This window comes from Trachurus japonicus, chromosome 13 (genome assembly GCF_045865225.1).
Source record: "Trachurus japonicus isolate A0001 chromosome 13, Traja_1.0".
Classification (NCBI taxonomy): Eukaryota; Metazoa; Chordata; class Actinopteri; order Carangiformes; family Carangidae; genus Trachurus; species Trachurus japonicus.
In genome coordinates this window covers 36491820-36511115 of record NC_140919.1, presented here as the reverse complement: position 1 = coordinate 36511115, position 19296 = coordinate 36491820, and the positions used below count along the sequence as shown (strand labels likewise).

The 19296-nt window shown below is 42.3% G+C and overlaps 1 protein-coding gene across 12 annotated transcripts in view; it reads left to right on the top strand.

The window, feature by feature from the left end:
• The first annotated feature begins 959 nt into the window (after positions 1-959).
• The window catches only part of LOC146976493 (muscleblind-like protein 1), a 65603-nt gene continuing 47266 nt past the window's right edge, over positions 960-19296 (top strand). For 6 of the 12 annotated variants that reach the window (XM_085796326.1, XM_085796322.1, XM_085796324.1 and 3 more), the window contains exon 1: positions 960-1036. The gene's annotated coding sequence lies outside the window, so the exon portion shown is untranslated. Of the gene's footprint in view, positions 1037-6088; positions 6336-19296 lie in introns of those variants that run through there. The other 6 variants (XM_085796325.1, XM_085796320.1, XM_085796316.1 and 3 more) reach the window with 3 other exon arrangements.

Below are 19296 nucleotides of genomic sequence, written 5' to 3'. Positions count from 1 at the left end.
CTGCACGTGTGTGTGCATACGAGCCATTCATTGCATTGGTCAGTGGAGCTGTACTTCCCTTGTTGGTAATGTGACTGAAATGTGTGTTATCAAAGGGCTGCAGGCCTTGCTGCACTGGCAGAAGCAATGGAGAAATGGAAAGAGACCACAAATAGGAACTACAGTCTATTTCCAGGAAACCACCAGATCAACCCACTCACTCAGCGCACACACACACACACACACACACACATTAGATTAAAGATGTACAGTGGGGTCCAAAAGTGTGAGGCCACTTTCTCATCCACTTGCATCGCGCATGTGCATTTATACAAACATTTAGCATCTGTCTGTCTTTATTCCCTCCGACTACACCACCCCTCTCTTTATCTCACAAAGCAGAAGCAACAGTTATCGATCACATGACCTCATGAGTCTCTCCTCCGGTCTGTGTTACCAGCCACTTAGCTTAAAGGCTCTGAGTAAATATTAAATGGCAGAAGCGGGAGAGGGAGATAGGATGAGTGCAGTTGGTGAAACGCTGTTTTTTTTTTGTTGCCCTCTATCTCACTATTTAAACAGAATACACCGAGGGGGAGCCAGTAGAGCTACAAGAGCAGGAGAGGGGTGGAGGGAGAGAGGGAGGCTGTTGCCACAGCAACCACAGCCGCGGCGGTCGTCATCATGAGGCTTCTTCTGCATTGTGTGTGTGAGCGTGTGTGTGTCTGTGTGTGTGGACAGAGCATGTGTGAGTTCACCCTCCTCTCTCCAGACAGGAGGCGAGGACATCCCCCTCTAACACTGTGCCAACAGAGAGAGGAAGAGAGAGAGAGACACACACAGCGGAGAGAGAGAGAGAGAGAGAGAGAGAGAGAGAGAGAGAGAGAGAGAGAGAGAGAGAGAGAGAGAGAGAGACTGAAACCCCATAATGCACTGCACGCTGCAGGGCTGAAGTCGTGCAGATTCATCAGTTCCTGTTCGTGGGGACTGTGTGTTAGTGCACACACACTTCTACACCCAGACCGAGTGCAAGAGAACCACACTGACAACCAGGCAGGTAAGACAGCTTTTCTCTGACCAAGCCGACAGCTACGGGCTTTATGAGACGCTCGCTTCATCTGTCTTTATCCCTCCGCCTTTTGAGAGGAGGAGAGGGGAGAGTTGCTCAACACAGGCGACAGGGTGTCATTAATATTTGACATGTTATGATTCAGACAACTTCCCTGCCTGTTGCTAGTGATTGCTGCTTGATTTCTTTCCTACTTGGAAATATTGTTTGTTTTTTGTTTTTTTTCCCAAAAGCGAGGATATATCTTAGAGAAAAGATTTTGAAATAGCTGATAGGCATGTGGAATATTTGTCAGCTTTTTCTATTACTGGGTTTGTTTTTGCATAGTTTTTCACCTTCCCGCTTGCAGATACTCTGTAGCTGTAGCTGATTTGAATATGCTGGGGAGGTTTTGCATGCTGATATTTTGAGAGTGCTGGTAAACACTGTAACTTTTAGGAAAGGATAACTTCCAGACTCTTTAATTTTTCATGTACATTGTTTGAAATGTTTACTTTTAAAATAACAACTCAACATTAAATGACTTTGTTTGGTATGTTTCATGTAGCACTAAAGTAGGACTAATTATGCCATAATGTAAGCCTAAAGTGCTCAGTCAAAAACAACTTAAACCAATGAGGCATTAGACGTGACACTTCATCACGAGGGGTTTCCAAAGCTTTTAGTACTAACTAACAATAGCTCAAATATGAAAAAGTAGTACCTGTTTCTGAGTTATCCTCATATTGTGTCAAATAACTGCAGTGCAAGTTGATGGGTGGGTAGAAGTGTGACTCCTCCATTACAGGTCATTTTGTGGTTTAACGGCCACTGAGGCTTGTGACCATATCTGTTGCACCAGAAGCCCAGACAGACTGGGAAGCGCGACTGCGTGCAGCAGCTTAGGGAAGAGACTCTTAAACTTTATTACCTCAGGTCTCAAATGGGAAATTTCAGTCCTCCACCCTGGTAGCCCATTGTGAAATCATGTTTCAACACTGTCATATGGAGACACACAGGAAGGTCGAAATTAGGGCTTAGAGAAGGAAACATGTTTCAAATGAAACTCTGAATTTCTAAATGAGACATTATCTAGATCATTTAATGTCAGACATCCTGTATATTTGATACCGCGTATAAAACGCTACAAGGTCATTTTATTTATGTGATCGTGTGTCACGTGAAAGGCCTCTGGAGCTTTAAGACCGTTTAACTTGTATGTCATGTTACACAGTGTGTGTTATGTGGACGTTGGAGGCTGAACATGCAAAACGCTGTAACAGACAAGGCAAGAGCATTTGTGGCTGAAACATAAAATGCAAAAAAGCCATAATGCAGATCAGATGCAAACTCTTTTGAATATTCAGTTTGTCTCCATTTAGCAGACATCTGTTCTCCCCCTGCAGAAATCCACCTGTCAGGAGCTCAAAATGGAGAGGCTCCTCCTTTTGATTTCATTTCATTATGGTTGCTTTCATTAAGAGCTCCCCATCACTCTCTGTGACGTCACGTGTCAGCATTATCCACACGACCCCTCTGTGATAGCAGTCTCTGCAATTCAGCTCTCATCAAACTGTACATGTGTGTGTGTTGTATGAGTGTATCATGTGATCTTGGAAGTGTATGTATTTGAGTGTGCTTGAGAAGAAGCTGAGAGATATTGTAAGTGGCTGCTTTTTAATGCTGGCTCAAGCAGATCACAAGAGTAAATCCAGCAGAGTAAATCCAGCAGGGCTCTGTGAAACAGTGGTCATACCACAGCTCTTTCAGTGGGGAGTTTCAGAGTTTAGCAGTTTTTTTAACAATGGTCATTCATTTATTCCACTACTAGTCTGTTATAGAGCTCTGTGTTGACATTATTCACACATTTTCCACTGAGGTCACATCTTGGGGCCCCAGAATAATATTGGTACCTGAATAGGGAACTGTTCAGGCTGGGGAGAAAGGTGCAGAGGCTCTGCAAGGTCGTGGCTATTTCAAGGGATTGAAATAGCTGCTGTTGTTTGAAGATGATCCTCTTAATGATTTGACCTTAGATACTCAACAATAGAGCAGAGGTCCTGTCCTGAATGCAAAAAGCTCTCAGACACACACTAGGTTGTTGCCCTACTGGATTTTCCATTCCATCATAAGATGCTTGAGGTTCTCCAGTAGATATTCTTTTGCTCTCTGTCCAACTCTGGCCGTGCGAAGCAGCATGGATCAGCGGTGATATATAGATCCAGATCTCCTTGTCCAACTTCAACTCCTCCTGTCTCTGTTTTTTTTCCTCACCCCCCCCCCCACCCCCACCTCCCCACACCTCCTTCTGGTCTTGACAGGAACACAAGGGACACATGTTCATGGATGTGTGGCCTTGTTTCAATGTGATCACAATGAGCACGGATGTGAGGGGAGATGGCTCATGTTAGAAAGCAGTGGCTCAGAAGTCCTTTCCATTTTCTCATCTGTACACAGACATCAACAGAGCAGTGCGCAGGAACCTTAGTGTGCATTAAATTATCTGCAGTTGCAGCAGTTATTTGCAAGTCCAAAACCTTTCACTGCGCTGTTTCTACTTTCCACTGGAAAGTGTATTTACTCAAATACTGTTATCAAGTATAATCAAGTATTTTGCTTTGCACTTTACTAGTCTCTGGCAAAAAAGTACCTCACTTTGTGAACTGTTATATAGTAAATTGAACTACAACAGTGTATGAGCTAGTTAAATGTTTTGACCAGCTACAACATTACAACAATTAGTGATACTGAAGTAATATTATCTAATACTGTGTAACACTGCCTCTGTCTTTTGATACTAAACATATTTAACTCTTGATTGATCAAATGTAATAGTATTTCACTGGCATTGCTCAGAGCATTTTAACTTCTTTGTTCATCATTATTTTGTGGGCTGTAACTTTATTGCTCTGGTTCACTCTCAGCATCACTCTTGCTGCTCTTCATGTGGAAACATCTCTAAAAACACAAAGACACTGTGCACTTCCAATCCACCACTACAGGGCAGACAGACAAAGCTTAGTGAACACAGCAGAACATGTTACAGCTGAAGAGACATTTTACTCTGGGAGTAGGTTGAGTGAATAATGGACAGACATGACTGCAAATGAATGATACTCTGTATCTGATGGATGTTTAAATTGGCAACTGTTTGCTAGCAAATTCACCATTATAACTTTATAATGTGATAATATGTCAGGGTTTTGTGCACAACTCATTCTCAACAAGATTTTTTATTTATAATGGAGTAGTTTATTACTACATTGGCAAATGTAGGACAGCAGATGACCTGCTGAAGTCCACAAGCATGACACCAAATCTGTATCTGGCATCTGTGTTCTAAATAGGGCATGTGAAAAAACGTTTCCTTAAAGAGTATAACTCAAACTACATGCTTATGTATGTCAGCATGTATTCTAGATGATCACAATACAACATGTATAGTAAGAGCTTGGAGGCGCCTCATCCCGTTCAGTGTAATACTGCAAGACAACTGCAGGGCCTTTTTTGGGCACAGCGACTTGCCAGTGCTAAAATCAAAGTTCCATATTACGGGTGTCTGTAGTGTGTTGCTTTGTCTCTGTGAGCAAATTGATAAATATTTATAGAAGCTGGAGCTAAACATTAACACTTAGAGCAGCACAGAGATCCATCAGAGATGCTTTTGAGGGCCGGCTGCTGTTCAATCAACACCTTTCCCTTAAGCTTGTACACACACACACATGCACGCACACGCACACGTACACGCACGCACACACACACACACACATACACGTGTGTATGCACACGTCAATACAGTGATAAATTCCAAACATCCTGATATATTGCAGCCACAAGTCAGTGATGTGGCTCTGAGTCACTTGGTAACACCCACCTGACACATACACACACACCTACGCACACACACAAACACACACACACACACACACACACACACAGACCATGCATGCACACATGCTCACATAGACACGTATGCACCTGACGTAGTGTTTGATGGAGTCAGACACCATGGCAACAGAGCTGTGACTCTTGCTGTCCTGTGAGTGGACTGAAGCTGTGGAGGAGGGAGGAGAAAGCTATCAGCTAGCACTGCTACTCAAGTGCAGCTATTATTATTCCCAACCTCTCTTTCTCCCTATTGTCTTTTTCTTCACCACAACTGCATTCTGCATTTCTGTTGTTGTCTTTCTTTCAAGAACAATATAAAGGCTGTGGATGGAGAAAAAAAAAACTCAACCAGAGGAAACAGAAGAGACGGAGGTGGGGTTAGCAGGCGTGTGTGCTTAAAGCCATCGATTGTACAAATCCTGACAGATGATCAGAGGGAATTGCGCTGATTCTTGCAGCTGCAAGCAGGCAGAACTCCAGGTGGCATCTTTATTTGTTGACATATTATTTTTATCTCACCCTCCTTTGCAGTCTCACTCGCTGCATCTCTCTGCTCCAATCACAAACAAAAAGGTTTAACTCCTCCTTCAAAAAGAAGAAGGAAAAAAAAATCAGCCTTGCAGTTTTCTCTTCTCTCTCTGCTCCTGACAGTCATGCTTTATAGAGGTAGTAGTGCAGATAAGGAGAGAGGAGGGAGGTATAGAGAAAGAGGTTGTGCAGGTGGACAGGTCTCACAAACAGCATCTGTATGAGATTTACTGTCTGCAGGTACAGATGGTCCAGAGACAGGGTGGAGGAGAGGAGGGAGGGGGAGGCGTTGGAACTGTGCAGTTGAATTGCATTTTGGTCTCCGGTAGCATTTTCACGGTCTGATTGTCAGCATTTGTTAACATACACACATGCACGTAGCCACACACACACACACACTCACGCAGTGTGAAATTGTGAGAACGTGGCTGTTGACAGTAGAAGTTAGTCTGAGTTAAGTTCCCCTGCGTTGCCCTCCCTCCTCTCCTCTCCTCTCCTCCCTTTTTTGCATACGATCCAAGCGCGAGCTGTGAAAGGTGAACTTGCAGCCTGCTGTGGATAAATTATGTGTGACATGTTTAGCTGTGCTGCCTTTTATGGAGACTGGTGTATCTGAATACAGTAGGGCTCTGCCAAGAGGGAAGGAGAGGGAGCGAGAGAGGGAGTGAAGGACAGGGAGGGAAGGAGGAAGAGGAGGAGGAGGAAGAGGAGGAGGAGAAGAAGGAGGAGGAGGAAGGAAAAGAGGCAGGGGAGGGAGAAAGCGAAGGAAAAAGGAGGTAGGAGGGGGCAGTGACGGAGGGAGTGAAAGAGAGGAGTGCCGCGAAGCAAGCATGAGGTTTTCACTTTCCATTCTCCCCTCAGCAGCAGTCAGATGAGTCCTTGCAGAGATACAGTAAGTCTTTGCTGTTTACTCTGTGTGTGTGTGTTTATGTGTTTGGTGTGTGTTACTTTTCATTTGTTTAGACACAAGACAGAGTTGTCCCTTCTTACGTTTACTGCTTTATTCTGCCATATCGCTCTGGAATTTTTATTTGCCATCTGGATGTTGAGTGTGATGTGTTGATGATGCCTCCGTAATATATTATGTGTGTGTGCCTGTCTGTGTGTGTGCGTGTGTGTGTCTGCGTGTGTGTGTGTACACATATAGATGGCCATCGTGACTGACTTTTAATGTGTGGTAGTTTGAGGCAGGACAGTTTTAATGTGGAAAAGAGCTGAGCGGACAAAAGAATGGTTAACGTTAGTGTTTAATGTTCCACAGAGTAGTTAACACACACACGCACCCCCCCCCCCCCCCCCACACACACACACACACCCACACACACAAACGCACACTGACACACATTCCCTTTTTCTGGCAGATTACACTCTGTCTCTTTCTCTCTTGGACTACACTGAAATCCCTGTTGTGTGACTCCTACTGTTACCACTAAAGCTAAATATGCTCTCACGTTTATGGATGAATGAATGAAAACAAAAACGCACACACACACACACCAACTCACCCAGACACACACTGACACATATGAACAGCCCCTACCCTCCTCCTGTGTAATGACAGCACTACTGGTGTTTACACTACAGCTGCCCTCAGGAAATGATTAAACTCCCGCTTCACCCGGGCTGTCTGTGCCACTCAGACACACAAAGGTGTTTACACACACATACAAGTGCACACACAACCTTATCACTGAAATCTGCATTTCACATAAATGTCAAAAAATGTTAGCATAATTTAGACAAAATGGCTTAATATTCTTTAATAAGTTTTGTGTAACCATTAAGAAGTAAATGGGTAAATGAGCGTAGCTGTGTGTATAGGTGAGGTTATGTCTCTACCATGTGACAGATTGTGAATGATGCTGACTGGTGATAGGATGGAACAAACTAAAAATAATGGGTTCATATCTGTGCCATAGTGATGGACATTAGAATAGACACACCCATTGTTTTATGTTTTAGAGCCCTTTTGTTTGTTTACTGAAATAGATTGAAAGTGTCTAACGTTGAGGGTATAAATACATTTCATTTGCACAAGTCATTTGCTACTTTTCCAAATGCTTTTTCTCACCTGCTCAGTGCTGGTGATTTTGCACAGTTACCGCATGTGACTTCATCCTCTCTTTCATGTAACCTTTGCCAAGTTCAAAACTGACTATCTGATAAAAAGGGAAACATACCTATATTAAGTCCTTAATCTCAGCCATTTTTAAATACTTGCATTGGCACCTAACCTAATCTAACCTAACCTAACCTGACCATTTTGACCAAAGCATCACTGTCTGTAGCTACTTACTTCACAATAAAGGCCTTTTAGGGGTTTGCAGGTGAACAACTTTTAATTTGAAACTGTAACTGAAAGTGAAATGGATAACTCAAAGAAGTGAAAGTGAGAACCTTATGTTTGAACACTTTGAAACCTCAATATTACTTTGATTATTTACCAGACTGATGCTGCGACAACACATATATCTGTGTTTTCCTTCTCACTCACTATTTTCAACACCTCTCTCTCTTTCACAGTTTTCACTTCCTCACCCCCCTGTCTCTCTCTCTCTGACCCTCTCTTCTCTTTGTCTCTCTTCTTTCTTATGTCTCACTCTGTGTTTCTCGTTCGGTGTCTGACTCTCAGTGGGTTGAAAAAGCTTCTCTGCAGATCAGAGCAGGCAGATCTACAAGGTCATTAGAGTATAGAACAGGGAGAGAGCAGAGGCACTCCGATACATACTGAATTTCACAGCACACCCGACTGACTAAACAACTGTATGTGAGAAAGAAAGACTTTAACAGGGGGAGAGTGAGGGTGAGAGGATGCATGGTTACCTGAGTTTGACTGGGTTCATTTTTTTCTTTAAACGAGGAATGAGGTTTTTCTATGACTTTGTGTTCTTTTCTTTTCCTCCCCCACCTTCTCGTTTCATCCCTCGACTAATCTGTCCTTTAGAAGTGATGTCATCTTCCTGCTGTCCTCAGCAGACACGGGGCAGTCTGTCGAATGCAGATGAGCAGAGTGTTTGTGTGAGAAAATTTGTGTGTATGTGCATAATGGCACGAGCACACCCATACCCTGATTTACATGATTCAATTATCGAGATAAAAAAAAAAAAAAAAAAAAAAATGAGGTGGATGCTGTGATCAAGGTGACAGCAGGAGAATGTGAGTGGAAATGACTTTGAGTCCCCGAGCCTCAGAAATCCAACACGGGGCATTTATCTGGCAGATAGACGGTCAGTCACTCAGACAAATGGTTGGGGGAGTCCTACGAGGCCATTTGGTGAGTGGCGAAATCACAGTGAGTCAGTCAATGGTGTATGATTGCTGTTTTCCCTGCAGTCTGCAGACCTGTCACTGGACTAATGCACACTAGTGGAAGATGTAATCTATAGTAAATACAGTTGGCTCCATGGAGGAGCCCTCTGTGATTTCCGCAGATTAAGGTGTCAAACTGAATCACTGGTCATAGACAGCTGAAGAGTACAGATTATCCCTGTTTGGCCAAATGCTGCACTGATGACAAGTCAGGGATTCTGCACTTCAGTATCCGTGTGTGTGGCTGCGATTTGGAAAACTGATATTTTCTTTTGGGGAGCATCCATTGCTTTGGTATTTCCTGATGTGATCAAAAATACCAGACTGTGGAATGTGAAGAATTCACACAGGGATAAATCATTAGTGTTACTCATCTTCAACTATTTCACTTCATAATCTATACAACTACTTTACTGTTAAGCTTTACAGCTATTCAGCCTGTAATCATCTTGCTGTAACTCCTGTCAAGGATTTTCCACTGCCCAAGTTTGTCATAAATTATTCTTATCTTGCTGCACTTATTGTATCTCCCTGCCTGAAACCCCTCTCTCACTCTGTTCCCATCTCATTACATGCTGAATATCTCCACTCCACAATCTGAGGCCATACAACCTGCACCTCTCCTCTATCTAACCTGTCTGTCCATCTGTCTGCCAGCCTGTCTTTCTCCCTTTCTTGTTTTTATCCTCCTGTTTCACCTGTCTGCATGCGTTGTCTCTGCAGCTTGGCACTAGTCTGCATGCGTAAAAGTAAAAAGTGAAAGACTGTGTGTGTACTTTTTGTTACCTTGTCTGATAACGGCTCCTGTGCTTGAAATGCCACATGCGGAGGTGGTAAATTTACACATGGGAGCTTTTTTTCAAAGTGGGCAGACTACTTTTTCACTGGCACCTGTCTGCCTCCCTCCCGCGTTAGATCTATATTATTTGGACATCACTCTCTGTCTCTGTATTACCCTATCCGTTCATCTGTCTCCTGTCTGTCTGTCTATCACCCTGTCTCGGTGACTCTTCCCCTTCTCTCTTCCTGTTTTCCAACGTCTTTCGATCTACCCCCCCCCCCCCCATCCACCCACGCATTCTCTCTATCACACACATATTCTCATGCACACACACCTCCTCCATTGCTATTCCTGAGAGGAGCAGACTGGTCTGGCAGTGGGTTGGTTTATGTCCATGAACTCAATGACACCCTCGCTGCCACTGCATTACACCACACTGGCACAACCACAGCCAGGTAGTCCACACTGCAGTGAAGATATGAGTAAGGACTAGTTGTACTGATGAACAAAACGTACGCATATATACACGACACATGTAATCCCGCTCCCCCCCTGTCTACCCCAACACACAAACAACCATGTATTTAAACACATATTATCTCACATCTCCATTCATGTGGGTGTCAACTCTAACAGCCTTGTGCCCCGTCCCTGTGCGTGTCAGGCTGTTTAAACACTTGCACTGATATCACTGTGCAGACGACAGCTTGCACACGTGCCACTTGACTGCCCTCGTCGCCTCCCCTCCCCTCTGTTTGTCTTACAGCTGAATGAGGGAGCCATAGATTGTGCGCGTTTATGTGTGTGTGCGAGATGGAGTGAGTGCGGGCGGGACAGAGAGAGTTGATGGTGTGCATATGCGAACATATTACTCATATGACTGTGTCCTGAATATCAATGCACTGACTGACCTTCCATTCATTTCTGTAGTTGTGTACCCTCTGTGCGTGATACAGATCTGCTGTCTCACGGTTTGTGGTCAATACTAATGTGTGTGTGTTTCACGAGCTAGGGAAATGGACTCAAGTCTAAGATTACCCTGATGGTACAATCTGTGGAAATATCGTGGTAATAGAGTATCATTTCAGAATGACCAGCACTCAGCTGGAGACCGTCAGATCAAATCTCAAGCCCGGGAAGGGACCGAGCTTTTCTGTAGCAGGATTCTTGTGCAAACCTGATTAAGTCTGTCATCCCCATAGCAAGGGTTTTGAGCTCATTAATGTCACAAAGATGTCCGTCACCCAACAGTTTGGAGAATTTAAAATATTTGTTGTTGTTATAGACCATGCTATCATGTGGATATTATGTAAATCTTAATCTCAAATATTCTTCTATCATTTTAGTTTTTGAGGACAAGAGCTAGCTATATAGCTGAAAGTACCACAGGAACCATGTGTTTTATGGAGCAATTTTATTGCCTTTTGAAACTTGTTATATTGGATATTCTGCTACAACACATAAGCCAACTCACAACTTTTGAGACGACTTGAAAGAATCATCATCCCCATATTAACTGAGCTAAACAGCTGTAATTAGCATATTTTACACCAACTTAATATGTAATCAGAGCAAATAATAAAGTACAAAATGTCTTGGCATAAATAAAATTTTGTGTTACGAATATGTGTAGTCAGCTGTTTTTATTCATATTCAAAAGCGTCATACGCTAGAAGTGAACTTAGGTCTTGCCCCCCAGCTGGCTGGCTGTTGTGCCCCCTGCATTACAGTAGTCTATTGTGCTAGTTGAGTACTGTCACAATTTACAGTAATATGTTTGATAATGTGGAATAATGTGGGTCACAACAAACTATGATAAACTGAGTTTTGTTATGTCTGTCAGACAATTTCTTATCTACTGTGACATTATGTGCTTGGCTCTGGCATTTTCTTTTGATCTTTGGTCATCTCTATGTTAATCCTAGAGTCACTCCCACTACTTGTCTATAAACATGAAAGATAACACTTGATTATCTTGCATTAATGTCAGCTTATCTTTTAAGAAATGTCTGTTTGCTGCTCTGCCTGTTTCTGTGGTTGGTTGCAGCTGTTTTGCTGCTGTCTTGTCTAAATCTCATTGGGATTGTAGAGGAATTTAGTCCATAAATCAGTTGTCTTTTCTTTCCAATAAACAGTGACATTTGGTAAAATTATTGGCAGAAATGACGTGACTGAAATGAAAGAAGCTGCTTAGTTTTGCAATGGATCAAGCACCTAAGACGATCTCCGAGACAGTTCAGTGCTGTGAAAGATATGTTTTACCCATCAGGAGCATTTCAGTGTGTGTTGCTGCAAATTTTGGAATAAAACAATTATTCAATTGTTTCTGTTCATTCATCAACAAAATGTACCTAACTTAGTCTTAATTGTTTTGTATCCCCTCTTTTAATATTAGCCTTTTCTCTGTCATAGAGAAGGGAAAAATAATATTTACTGTCATAGTTTTGTTGACCAGCCTGATTTATCTGAGCTCTAGGCAGAACTTGTGCCAGTTTGAGAAAACATGGCTCAAGTGTGAAGTTGGACAATATGGGTGAGGGATGATATCGAGCAGCCAGCAATGGCAGGGTCAAGCTCTGTTGACAGAGCACTGTGAGATATCTCTATGTCAGATCCTCTCATCTTCCTGAGTGCAGTTGGGCCTAGGTTGAATTGCCATTCAGAGAGGTTGTTGATGTTTCTATCGCTGTGCGGCCACATCAGTGCACAGGCACCAGTTTGACTGTTGAACCAGTACACGATCGTGACATTGCACAAATTGTAACCTAACTCCTCACATTTTGTGACATCACAAAGTAATTTCAGATGTTATAATAATAATAAAAATAATAATGATGATAATGATAATAATAATACATTTTATTTGTTGAACAAAACATCCAAGGTCACCTTACAAATAAAAAACAAAAGCAAAAAAATACATACAAAAATGACAAAAAATACAAATATGACTAAATGAGCATTAAGAGCCGTGTCCACTAGACGCGCTTTTAGTGCTCTGAGCACCCGTGACCAACGACCGTGTCCACCGAACGCGCTCTCTATCTCTCTCAGAATGCTGCAGTAACCAGGTTATAAAAACAAGCCGTCTCACTTCCGTGCTGTTCCAAAAGTTGGACAGATTTCAACTCTGAGCGCTATGAGCACCGCAACAAAAAAGGAAGCGCCCAGAGCGTATTTTCCGCCGAGGGCGCTGAGAGCACTGTGAGCGCCGAACTCCATAGGATCTGAATGGAAAGTAGACACCCAGAGTGCACATCCGGTGGACACAGCCCCTTAAACAGGTGGGATACGCAGTGCAATAGGGAGTAAGCAACTTGTCTTGAGGTGAGACTCGAAAATATTAATTGAGTCCATAATACGGGTGTGTAGTGGGAGTGAGTTCCAGAGTCTAGGTGCTGAGCAGCTGAAAGCTCGTGCACCTTTTGTACTGAGTTTAAATGGAGGTTTGGAAAGCAGAGCAGCAGCTCTGTTACACTGACTTGGATCCAATGAGAAGAACTTTAATTGTCATTTAGTTTGAGTATGTTATTTCACATCCAGATAATACTGGCCTGCAGGCAGTCTGTAGGGCAGTAGGGGGCTGGTGTAATGTCAGGTTTAGTGGTAAATGTAGATTTGAGTGTCATCGGCGTAACAATGACAGTGGATACCAAAATGACAAAAAATACTGCCAAGAGGAAGGATATGGATGATAAACAGTAGAGGACCTAGGACTGAACCTTGTGGAACACCGTGAGTGAGTAGTAAAGGTGACGATCCGGTATTTTGTCCTTGGATATGAACGGTCAGACATGATAGTATGAATGGAACCAGTGGCAGAGACTCCAGTGCCATCCAAACAATGTAGGAGGATGGTGTGAGATTTTTATGGTGAAGGATTTGTTATTTTGCGCTGATAAAGGTAACATTTCTCACCAATTTTAGAGGAAGTGATAAGACTTAGGGGATAGGCATTGTGTTAAACATCTGGTTAAGAAAATAACTTGTCCCTGAACATGTGTTTAGGTTCAGGTTCAGGCTACTCTATTGTATCCGTAGGTAAACTTGTTCTGTAGTTAAAGTGTAAAGAGTCCACTTCAGTTAGCCTCAAACAGGACATAAGGCAATAAAATCAAACATTCAAAACGCCAATAGATATAGATATAGAATAGAGATACATAATTAAAAAGTCAAAGAAAGGTTTTTGTGAGTTGTGCAGTGTTTGCTTGTTCATCAGTATGATAGCAGCTGTAACAAAGCTATTTTTTTTCCCGAAAACTTCAAAAACTTTTTTTGTGCAAAGCCAGGGTGCAGACTGTCATTTAAAATAGAATTGGCTAGTGTTGTCTCTGGCTAGTGTTGTCGCACCACTTTAGCTTCTCGTTCTAGCCTCATTAGCGCACCGTCTCTGAGTTTAGTGGGCAATGCTGCTCAGATTTTTTATAGGGCATTTGAAACCTTTCATATAATTTTAACCATTCTGGTATGATATCAGGTGGGACCTGACACCATCATCCACTTTATCCTTGCTTTAAGCATGTTTTTTTTCAGTTGCCGTGGCGATGATGACCTTGCAGCACATTACTGTGGCACTGCAGCATAAGGTGTTGTGTGAACAAGGAAAGAGAGGGGAGACAGAGAAGGAGAGATAGAGGGGGCCGAGACAGTGGGCGAATAAAATGAGGACAGCTACTATTAAAAGACGTTCACAAAGTTGTTTATGTCACATGATACTTGGAGTGCGACTTAGTGGAAGGCGAGCAGATTTCTAAGAAGAGGAGAGATTTGGGGAGAGAACAAGCAGAAAACACTGGAGCACGTGTGAGGGGAAACAGAAAAGGAGAACAGGTGGGGATCAGAGAAAGATAAATGAAGAGAGATGAGAAATGTCAAGATGGTATCACAGTGGAGCGCCAGCAGTGCTTTGAAATGGAACAAAAGCCTGCTTTTTCCCTCCCCACTCTTCCCTCTGATTCCTCCTCTTTTAAACCTGCCAGTGCTCACCTTGTTTTCCCCTCTCACTACCAGACACCCACCTCTGCCTCTTACCAACTTGTACTAATTACCCCTGTTTGCTTCCCATCACTCTTTCTCTAGCCTCTATCCTTTCACTGTCACCACCTTTGGTCTCCTTTACTCTATTTGTCTCTCACAGCCCTCCCCCCTCCCTTCTCCCTGATGCTCCTATCAGTATAAAGGGCAGCTCAGGTCATATATAGATGATATCCTGGTCAGCCGGTGATGCGGTGTAATATGAAACGGTGAGCATCTGCTTTTTGCTGCTGCAGTCAGCGCCCTTTAACCTCTCACATTACTGAATTTCCCCTCCCTTCCTTCCCTTTTTCTCCCTTTTGCTTTGTGGAACGTGCGGCCACTTACACCACTGACTTCTGACCGGTTGTATAAACTTGCTGCATAATTACATTTCAGCTGAATTATTTCAATGCCCTCTAAATCAGCTATATTTCCCAACATCCCCAGGGAGAGAGCATAAAAATCTGATTCTGATCCCTTTACTGAATTTGTAACACTTAAGGAATGTCTGAGCCGTCAACTCGCCGCCTAAACAAACAAGACCTTTTGATTGCTGGACAGCTGCTCCAAAGACACTTCACCAGATCAAAGTTTACACTCTGACCCTGTTGGAAATATTTTGCTCTGTAGCAAATTATTATTTTTTACTATTGCTGTCCACAAAGTTGTGACCATCCCTCTTTCTGCTTCTTGGGCTATTATTTTTCAAAGGTCAGCCATGGGAAATCAAACATGCAGGAACCAGCTTTCTTTCATTTTTTCTCTTCACCTTTCCCTGCTTTTTCTTCTTCTCTGGAAGTCATTCAAGGTGAATAAATGGCTCCTAACCATGGCACTCACTCACTCCATTCTTCCTCATTCTTTCTACCTGTGTGTTGCTCTCAGACGCAGGGCTGAGTGTGGCTTGTGTAACAGTGTAATTCCATGTGGTTTACACTAAGCACTACATTAATTTGTGAAGAAAAAAAAAGTGCTGGCTTGGCACTGTAAAAAAAACAAAACTCAAGTATAATTATAATTTATAGCCATGCTAGAGATATATAGCTCCTTCAGTCAGAGTCCACTTTGGTCTTGACTATTAAAACAATCAAAATATTATTTATTCATTAGATTCCCATGACATTTTACATGGACATTAATGGCACCCACAGGATGGATCTCACTGACTTCGTTTGCCTGACTTTTCTAACAACAACATTTGTCATTTAGACCAAAATGTCTCAACAATTATTGGAGGGATTACCATGAAAGCTGGTCCAAACATTTATGTCCCTCTCAAGGAGAATTTCAGTTTGCCCGATTCTTCGCTTCCTGAGTGTAAAATTCAATCAAGACATTCACAGCAGCCTCACTGTTTCCACAAACATGAACATCATGAGTATTGTACCCGTTTAACATCAGCACATCAGCGTGTTAACGCATTGATGTGAGCTCAAACCACCACTGTGCTTGAATACAGTGTCTCAAAGCTTTTAACATAGCTGAAACTCCTAATCCTGTTCATTGATTAAGGATGATGAACAAAATCCAGTTTTTGCTGTGAACAATTTGAAATCCATGTGAAAATTATGAAACTCCCGAGTGTGTGTAATAGTCAGTATTGCAGCAGCTGTGGTGTCACTGGAGGCTAAAACTATTTTATTTTTTCTGTGGTGAGTTGTAATAGACATGAAATAATCCAGAGTTCGGCTAAACGAGTGGCACCAATTTAGCAGGAGGATTAGCACCGGATCAGGTGGCTTTCTTTAAAGGAGATACATGAACCCCAGTGACACTTGGCATTACACTCTGCATTGTGTGGACCACATGCCAACACCTGACGCTGGTCAAGCGTGAGTGGAAATGTTTAGGCAAGATTTATTCTTTATACTTTTAATATGTGTGTGTGTGTGTCTGCTGTTTTTGTGTGTTGAGGGAGTTGGGCATTAGGCAATTGGGGGGGGGGGTGCGTAATATCCCCAGCCTTCTCTACCCCCCCTCTCCTCTCCAACTTATTACCTTGATCTGATGGTGTAATAATATCTCCTGCCTCTGGCTACGGGAAATGGCCACATGCATTATTCACACATGCTAAGATACTTATTGATGACTCCTTTATTTATATATTTCCTCAACGGCAGAGACATTTCTCACATTTTCTACCCCTTAGTTTTAATCCTGTTTTGACGTGAGCCTAGTCCCACTCACTCTTGGCTTTAAAATGTGTTTAATACTTTGGTATTCATTCCGTTGAAGATTTTGGCACGAGATATATCGGTGTGGAGTCGGGGCTTATAATACATGTAGGTGGAGCCCCATTTATTAAATCTACTTTATTTGATATTAAACATCATGGATCATTTTATCATAGCTCTTTCCAACAGGGGTATTATGCAAGAACTGTATGAAAAGCCACAGAAAACATAACTCCCTTGAGAAAACTAGCGTGACATTGCCTTCGGACTCTAGGGCAAGTTTGTCTAATCTAATTTGCGTACATTCTCCAGCTATTTGCTTCCTTTTCATTCATGCAGTCATTTTAAATTGAGCATATTCTTTTTTATGTGCATGCCAAAGTGCAGCACTACTGGGTATTTAGTGGGTTTTCTCTCTGAACTCACATTTCCTCGGTGGCAGCGTGTGCACAATATCTCTGGCCAAAAACTGGAACTTCAGGTGTCCAATATACTATATAGATAGATACAATACATTAATGCAGTGTGGTAATCTGGCTCATTTCAGCGAAACAAAAGATTCTCTGTGTAATTTGCTACAAATTTCTTGGACAGACTTGAAGACAGGTGTTCATTAAATGGAGTTTTATTTGGAACGCTTTAGAGTTGTGTTTCCTGAACAGGCAGTGAGAGTAAAGTCTTACCAAAGTGAAAATTACACCTTACAGCATGTTAGCAGATTTCAGCCTTTGTAGGGTGGGGTTTAAAATTAGACATATACTGATTCAACGTTTTCCTCTCCAATACACTTCCTAATACTTCAGCTCTGCCAGTACCACTTCCTGATATAATAATATTTTTTGTTCCCGTCTTTATTGAGATTTGTCACAGCAGCGTATAAGTAGTCCGCTTGAGTTAATGTAACTGATGACAAATAACCTGTTCATCTGACCAATAAGGCCACTCAGTGAGCAGGTCAGCAAGCATCAGTGTTGCATTGGATCAATGAATCCCTAATTGAAGTGTATTTATAAAGTTAGACACACATGAGATCAATAAACACACACCTTAAAAACACACATAGAAAAAGACCCAAGTTGAAAAACACCATTGAAAAAACAAACAAACAACTTAAACATTTTGTGAATTTTTTTTATGTAGGTGGTCCTTCCTTTGTTTGGGTACAGGAAATGCCTCTGACCATGTGAGATTTTAAGATGCAATTGAGAGAAAAAGACAAAGTGACAGCAGAGGTCAGGTTGTGAGAAAGACCGGCCATGCAGAGGACGGATTCTGCCACTCCATATTTAATGCACTGGTAATAGTAACCCTGTCTGTATTCTCTCCCTTACCACAATCTTCCTGCCAGATACAGTGGGCTGCCCTGGCCTGTTGCTCGTGTCCACAAACACACATACACACACACACACACGTACACGCACACACACAAACACTGCCCAAAATATCAGCTTTGGGCTGAAAATGTAGTTTGGGTCAGTGACTGGCCTAAATAGGAGGCCGGAGTATGACACATAAGCAATCAATGTTTGACCAAAGGAGTATTTTTATTTCTTCCTTCTTCTCTCATGTTCCTCCTTTTTTGACCTCACTTTTCTTCAAGCCATTTTTTTTGTAGCATTGGACATTTCATATCAGGACAAAATCAGTGCTTTTGTGCTCTACCAGTGTTAATCATAATCAGCCTCTAATGCTCAGTATGTTTCACTGTTATTTTGTGACAAGTAGCTTTTGTGGAAAAGCTCACCCTCTTCCGATCTGCATTTTTGACTCATGACTGTTAGTGGGGCTTTGAACACACATCTGCCCCCAACTATAACACAGTAGTAGAGTAGAGTTGGGTGGAGGTAGATATAAGATGTTATGTATTCTTGCATATTTAGGAACAGCACTATACTGTGTGAATAACAGATACGTTATACCATAAATAAGGTCCTTTTAAAGTTGCCCATAATCTTCTGTCTGGATCCCTGCTTTATAAAAAGATGAGTTCAGCGCTGCATATTCACACAAAAAAACATTACTGTACATCTGTTAGAGTGTGGGGGACCTGAGAGTGATGTAACTGCATGGGCGACGTAGGTTTGAGGGCACTTACTGTGAGTGTAGCAGCTGTAGGAGTCTGTTCTTTCAACATCCGGATGTGAGCAAAGAGGTCAGAGAGAGTTTTGGATGAGAGGATTTAAGGAGCATCCAGCAATAAAAAAGAGGAAAGATTTGTCACATTCTTTCTCTCCTCCATAGTGACCTCATCTCATCAGTATCTCTCTTGTCTTACCTGGCCACCTGCCAGCACCGATGCTGGAGCTATCCAGCCAGCAGATTGGCCATTTCCAATCTTACCAGGGATGGAGCGGATTGATAACTCACTGATCGATAGTCTGATCCTCTAACATTTGTTCATTTGCAATGTTCTCTTTCACAACACAGGCCCTCTTGTTTTTTTCTTAACACTGGAGAGGATTAATTGCAGCTGTTTTGTGAAATGATGGTTTATTATCCATTAGAGAGATGAAGAGTTTTCTATGAAAGCCTCAGTGTGTGTGTAATGGTTTGGTTTCATGCACTTTGATATT